Here is a 7,723-nt window from a genome sequence, read left to right as displayed (position 1 = left end):
AGCTATTCATAGTTGCCTTAGCTTCGACTTTTCTGGCTAAGACCAACTTAAAATTTAGTTTCGGCTGAAGCTGCAACTAAGTCCTAACTAGGAAGAAGTATTTTATCAAATTAAGGGAAAACAGACGAAATATGTAAAAATTGAGTTGGTAGAGGGTGATTTTGATATTGAATAATCTCATGAACGAAAGACACAAGATCACGTAAGAACAAGAGAGTGAAGGAAGTCGATTTTTTTAGCGGGTTCTACGCCATCTTGTTTCACTGGAAAACGAGCGAAAAGTAAACAAAGCAAAGAAAACAACGAAAACCAAAATTAGCCAAAATTATTGTCAGCCACTTTAAACGCACAATTTAGGTAAAATGATGCAACAAAATGCTTTAAAATTTGTTGTCATGTTGAATTAACTCTTCTTTACTTGAATAAATGTGTAAAATAGTGGTGCTTGAGATGTAAACAAACGCTCAGCTGACGAACCCGCTTTCGCAAACTTTTTTCTTAAAACCACTTACAAATACAGAGTCGCGTTGTTACGTGATCTTGTATTTTTGGTTCATAGAATAATCTCCAATTAAAATTTACAAAGATCGATCCGTTTTAATCGGAAGATGAAATTAAATGCGCATTACAATTCGAATAAAGCTACATCATAATTCTATAATTGGAATAATTTAGATAAATTCTCAAATAATAAGTCAGTTTCACGCTAGTTCTTTTAAAGTAAATTTATGCACAACATTTTAGCTGAAATTAGTCAAGAACGTAAACCTACTGGTACCTAAACCCGAGTCAGCTGACACGATCTGTCAGAGCGTCATGTAAATGTAAAGTCAACACCGCAGAATTTTTTTGTAGTTGTAGCCCGTAGCGCAGAAATCTGCGGAATTTAGATTTTTCCGTGTCAGCTGATTTCTTCCCTCTATAGATGGTTGCCACTTCGTCAGTTTTGCAGATGGTAAAAAAATTATAAGTTCCTATTAAAAATACGTTTAAAATATTTGAAATTTACTATTGAATAAAGTTTTATGTTGAAAACTAAGTAGTTTATATTTAGCTACAATCTATTATAGCACGAAAAATTGCAGTTGAAAAGTTAAGTTTATGAAAAGGCATTGATGAATGGCAACACTGTAGTAAGCAACACTGAGGGCTCCAGTAATCGACAAAATTCTGCGTATACAGACTGCGCTTAAGTATACGTTCTGCGTTCTTGACTAATTGCAGCTTTAGATATCTACTATTTGTATGTTTCACAGCATGCTTTCGATAAACATCGACTTCAAATCACTGCGGTTGTTCTGGCTATTTCACACAATTAACAAGAAAATGATACCTTATTCTTTTGCATAATCATGCAATGAAAATAAAAACTACATAAACGGATGATCAAACTTGACATTATTTAATAAAAATGTAATTTTTCCAAAATATCGTAAAGAAAAATCGATACATTTTCACACTCGTTTTGCTATATCGTAAACTAAGTCGAAACTACTTAGTAGAAGTCTGAAATGCGACTATGAATGGAGGTAAATTTTAAGTTGGTACTTAAATTTAAGTTGCAGCTTTGTTAGTTTCGACTTAGTTGCTGGACTATGAATACGCGCCGATGTTTTTTTACCCAAAATCGATGTTTTTGTCAAATTTAAACTCCCTGCAAAAAACGGCTGACCATATCGGAAACAACCTATCGATTGTAGGCTCGCATACATATGTACATAAATACATACATCAAAGAAAATTTTACTTCACTTGTTAGCTGTGGTGCCAAATAAAGAAGAGATCGGTGAATTTAAAGAAAGAATTAATCAAAATCCGTATATTCTATTTGTATATAAAAAAAGAGCAAACAAAAATATTTTTTAGCGATATGTGGATAGAGAAGAAAACATTTTAGGCCAGTGCGCTTATGCTGACTGTGGAGTCAGTGACTATAGTGCTGAAATACAGTGCAACGCCAACGTGGGACTCCAGTAGAACCTAGGAATGGAGGTAGAAAGACCAAACGGCGCTGAGGCATATGTTTTAGCGACGAAAATTCAGACCCCGATGAAAAATAAGAAGAATTGTCTGAGCTCAGTGGCTCTGAAAGAGCTTGCGAAATTAAGTTAATATTCGACAATATATTTTTACAAATAAAACAAACACATAACCTAAATTGAATTGTATTTTTTAATTTGGTTTCATGTATTTTTGGATATTTCGCTGCCAACTATTCACTAATTTATCAATTATTTAGAGGTTAGAATAGTCGTCAGAAAAATCACTAATTATGCGATATTTTCCCAATAGTTTCATCGCTAACCCACTGGTACATCACCAGCTAGATGACATGTGTGAGCGAGTGAACATACTGTAAGGCAAATGCGCCCGTGTGTGTGCAGGAAAGGGATGCACTATCACACGCCCGGAGAAGTGGTCACTTTTTTCCCCAAGCACATACAAAACTAACCGCTAAACTGACGAAAAGTTTTAGGCAGTTTTCCCAATAATTTAACCAATAATCATAGGTCAGGCTTCTTGCAGGGCTAGAGCTGCAAAAGTATCGATATTCGTCGTACTCGATATTTTCGATATTTAAGAGACGAAAACTCGATATATATCGAATATATCGTTAATTTTTAATTCTACAATGAAACACTGAAAAATCGTTTAGGGCCGTTTGCACCATGTCTAGTTAACGCTAACTGGAGGTACATCCTTCAGTTAAGCACGTTAACTGCTTTATCGATCACATGTTATATGATGGGTGTCTATAACGTCGATAAAGGTGTTTAACTGGGAGTTAGAATTAACTAGACATGGTGCAAACGGCCCTTAGTCATCCAAAAAATGCATAGAACCATTTACCAACAGAAAATTTTATTATACTTATATATGAGGTACATCTGTATCAAGAATGATAGAACACAAGATTGCGCCGTCCTGGGCGTTGACATTTGTGTACCACAAGTAAACAAAGAATAGAGCGAAAAGAAGAACGAGTTGAAACTGCCAAAGCAGTTCACTTTACAGCGAAAAACGTGTTTTAATTTTGTTAAATGCGAAAATATTGCATTTTTCACCTAATATATTAAAGCACAGTGAACATTTTAGTGCACTCCATTGCTTTGCAATTGAGGCTGCTTCAGCAAACGTTTTAGTGTACTCCATTGCTTTGCAATTAAGGCTGCTGCAGAAAACTACTGCAGCATCTCTGCGGGAGTGATTAGTTAACTTGCTAATGGAGGCTGCGTGGAGCAGAAACACAGTTATTGTGAGGAAATGCTGCTATGTAATATAATAATAGAGAAACATTTCGGGAACGGCTTTGCCGTGCCCTATGTACACAAAATGCAGCGATTCGTCCCAGCGCTACGCTTGCATCTACGCTTCTTGCATCTTGACGGCTGTCGCAACTTAACACACAGCACTTCATTTTATTAGTTTTTACGCAGTCTTCAACTCAAAAATCAGTCACAAATTGCAAGTTAACACAATTCAAACTGATTTTTCATTTATAATTCAAATTTCTCTTTCGCTGATTTGTAAACAAAGGTTTATTTACAAGTTAACACAACTGTCAAAATCGGCAAAACCAAAGTTGCGGTACCACTGACGGCGCCACCTTTGTTCGCTGCACCGTGCATCTGTATGTATGAACAATGACCCACACTCAAAACCACACAGTGATACGACTACACTTTCGCACACTAGGTCGTTATATTACAATTCATTTGGCGTCTAAAAGTTCACTTGGAGCAGGTATTTTCTGTTTTTCTGGTTGATATTTTCGGAAATATTTACAAAAACCTGCAATTTTTAAATATAGACTGTACTGCAACAATTCTATACATAATTTTTCAGTAATATCTCTTCTTTTCTTTTCCTGAAATGTGTGTTGTGCATGCAGACAGAGACTTTTTACAATTTCGTCATATTTTATAGTTAAAACGCTCACATTTATTGAATTTTATTGCAATTATCCACTTTTTAATAATTTCCACAGATTTATGCAAAAAAATACTAATTTGTATACAATTTTAATGCAAATATTAACTTTTTCACTATTTTTTCTCCATAAAATGTAAACAAACAATGCGTGCACACCGATTAGCAAACGACAGTGCCGTACTTATCCGTTTCTGCATCTTCTACGATATGCCGATAACTACCCGATAACGACAAGTGTGCAGACTCCTTTGAAATGCATGTAGTCTGCTCAAAATTTCAGGGCGAAACAATAACGCAACTATGATTGGACGACAAGTGTGTAGATAGCCTAACTCACTGTTTATTCGATGGTGAAAAATTCTTTTTTAATATTGCCTGATTATAAAAAGGCAATAATATGACCTTAGAAAAGGAAAATAAAGTTGAAAAAGGCAACGTCTTGATTATAAGAAGGCAATAAAATGACCATCGAAAAAGAAAATTAACCTAATAATGGCAGCGTCTTGCGCTTATTTGCAAATGGTACCACTAATCAATATTCATTTGCGTGACTTAGTTATTTGCAAATAAAAAATTAACTCAGCGCTTATACGGCAAAGTTTACCATTTTGCAAATTGTTATTTGCAAATAATGCGTGCGTATAAACATAGTAACTGATATACAGTTCAAGGCGAGCGTGAGCGTGAGCTTTTTATTTTTACCAATATCTTCGTTACTACTCAACTTTTTGCTATAGTTGAGACATGAAAAGATAGAGAATTAAAATATCTTTCATAATAGAATAAAAAGTAATTTAAAATGCATAATAGGCCTTTTTTTCGAGCTCACACTCAACTGTGTGCGTACGCAAAGCATTCGCACGTGAACGGCAAGTTTTGACAGATGTGTGTGAGCGTCCATAAGAATACAAATGGAATTCTTTGTCTTTGCGAACGTTCACGCTCGCATTGAACTGTATATCAAGATTAAACAGGTCAAATGGAGCAATTCCATTCTCTTAGGGCCAATTTCACATGAATATTTAAATGGCACCTAAGTTTAATTGTAGATTGTTGTTTAAATGCGATTTAACTTTCGTTGGGCTTCAGATCAACTTTGTTTAAATATGCCAAACAATTGGCAGCACTGCTGCTTGTTCCTTGAAATTGTTGTTGCATTCGCTTGTTTGTTTACATTTTGTGCTGAACAGCTGATTGTGTTTTGGTGGGATTGATTAAACAACCTACCAATCAATCTTGGTTGTGTCGTACAAACACAGGGTTGCATATCTAATATATAAATAGCCAATATTGGCCATTTAAGTGCAGATTAAATGTATGATCTGAAAATGAATAGTGGAAGTTAATCAACAATCTCTACTTAAGTAGGCCATCTGAAATTGGGCCTTACGGCCAATTTCAAATAAATATTTAAACGGTACTTAAGTTTAATTGTGGATTGTTGTTTAACAGCCCGATTCCGTATCACTGACAAGTTCACCACAGTCACTTTCATGACAGCTAGTCATTGTTCGCTATTCCAGCGCTCTAACAAAAGCATGTTTTGCTGACAGTCTGGTCAGTTCTAGAAAAGGTGCTGACAGCTGTTTATTTTGTTAATTTTTGAAATTTGTGAAATTGTGAAATTATGGAGGAAGAAATTTTAATGTTTGCATTGGCTATGAAAGCCCAGGGAAAAAAGAAAAAAATGGACAATCCTTTAACATTTCGTTTAATCGATACAGTACGTGCGTGGTGTGCGCACATCTGCATCAAATAGTTGAAGAGAAATAACTTTGGTATTTATTTTGTATAGGGCGTGGCACCTCCCATTTTCCAAGTGATCAAAATATCACTAATTTTCACCAAACAGTTGCGTAGGTATGACGAATTAAAAATGTATGGTCCTTGGGGGCGTGGCACCGCCCACTTTTCCAAACTAAAGTAAATATATCCTTATTTTGCCCTAGGGGCCACATGAATCTACTGCAAAAATTTGGAGAAGATCGGTTGAGCACCTTGGACACCTATAAAACACTCACACACACACATACACACACATTATTTTGTATATACATATGTACTTATTAGATAAAAACTTATTTTATTTATTTATTTCATTGTTGTAATTTATTTATTTTAGTCTTGGAATATATGTTATTATGAAGAACATTTTACTTCTTATGAATTTCTTTAACCAGTTCAGTTACGCATTGTGTTAGACCTTACAGCACTGTGACCATTTGTTGTTCTCTCTCTGCTCGTGCATTTTCCACTTCTTGCATTTTTTGATCTCTGGTTTTCATGCTTTGCAGCAACATAGAGAACATTTCTTCTGGCTGCATTGGGCTTTCACGTGTAGAGATACTTGGAGGACTCTGTAGCTGCACAACAGAAGAACTTGGATGCGATGGAAGAATATCAGTAGCAGTCTCCCCAATTCCATGTGTGAGGAGCAGCGAAGCACTTGGGCTGATTGCTTTATATCTGTAATTTCAGCGCTAGGTGGCAGCGAGACACTTGGGCTTGTAACATCTGCAACTCCAGGGCTGAGAGGCAGTGATACACTAGGGCTGGGCGTCTCCAAAAACCCAGGGCTAAGAGGAAGTGAGTATCCGTTACTTGCGACTGCAACGCCTAAAGCCCTTACATGTTCCAAACCGCCAACTGCTGCTGTTCCAAATGTTTCCAGCGCTAGCTCTTCGAAGTCACTGAGAGGTCTGTTAGCGGATGGTCCACCACCAGTCAGTCGTTGGTCCATTTTCATGCGTCGCGCTCGCGTGCGTAATTGATTTTTCCAATTCCCTAATGTCTGTAAAGAAAACAACGTAGCCATTGATGCACAAAAAGAGTAATATTGCATATATCAGTGCGAGTGAGGAAGTCAACCCGTGCGGACGCCTTTCTGTTCGCGTTCTCCGTTTAGTTGAAAATTCGTATTTATTTTATTCTCGTCGCCCAACATATGTGCAAATGTTGATGTGCTTGAGCACTATTGTGGTTTGCTGTTATCGAGATAGAGACTCTAATCAAATCGCTGAATTTTTGTCGAGCATAATATCATAATGCCGTGCGTTTGTGGGCAAAAAGTGGAGCGGTCACAGCAAAAAATTCAATGTGCTAAGTGTAATGACCTGTTTCACCTAGTTTGTGTAAATATGAACCCAACTGATGTTGAGTTCTTGCTCAATTCGGATTAGCCATTTCTCTGCAATGGTTGTGCTGGGGCTCGGCGTGATTCCATGCGTTCGCCGCCACCTATCGTCGTTCCAGATGACAGTGTAGTTGCTGTTTTGTCTAACAACACGGCTACTTTAAGTAGTCAAATAGGCTCACAACGCAACAATAATGCAACTGCTCATAATCATCTAAAAATACCATTTTCATCCTCTCCGTCTCTACAAGTGTGTAAAGGTTCAGGCAACATGTTCAACCTAATTGACGCTAAGCATGCAATTTCTCTACAATCACTGTTTGATGAGATTATTGCCCTTAGAGCTGAGAATGTTCGTGTTTTTGCTTTAGTCAATGCATTAGTGGATGATAATAAACGGCTTATTAGCAAAACGGAATCTCTTGAAGCTGAGTTACACTCATTGCAGAATAAACTGTGCATCGGTGGGCTTGTGGAGTCGATCAATGTGCTCACTACCGAAGTTAAAAATCTTCGCTCGAATTGCAAAATCGTCGCGAGTGAGAAATCCCAATCTTCCGCTCACTCCGTTATCGCTACTACCCCAGCTTTAACAACGGCTACGCATCATACTTCGTCAGATTCATGTGTGGCTGGGTGTAACACAAACGCTGCGTG

Source organism: Rhagoletis pomonella, unplaced genomic scaffold (genome assembly GCF_013731165.1).
Source record: "Rhagoletis pomonella isolate Grant_MI unplaced genomic scaffold, Rhpom_1.0 Rhpom_scaffold_00003, whole genome shotgun sequence".
Lineage (NCBI taxonomy): Eukaryota > Metazoa > Arthropoda > Insecta > Diptera > Tephritidae > Rhagoletis > Rhagoletis pomonella.
The sequence above is the reverse complement of the archived record's forward strand: the minus strand, read 5'-3'. Positions refer to the sequence as shown.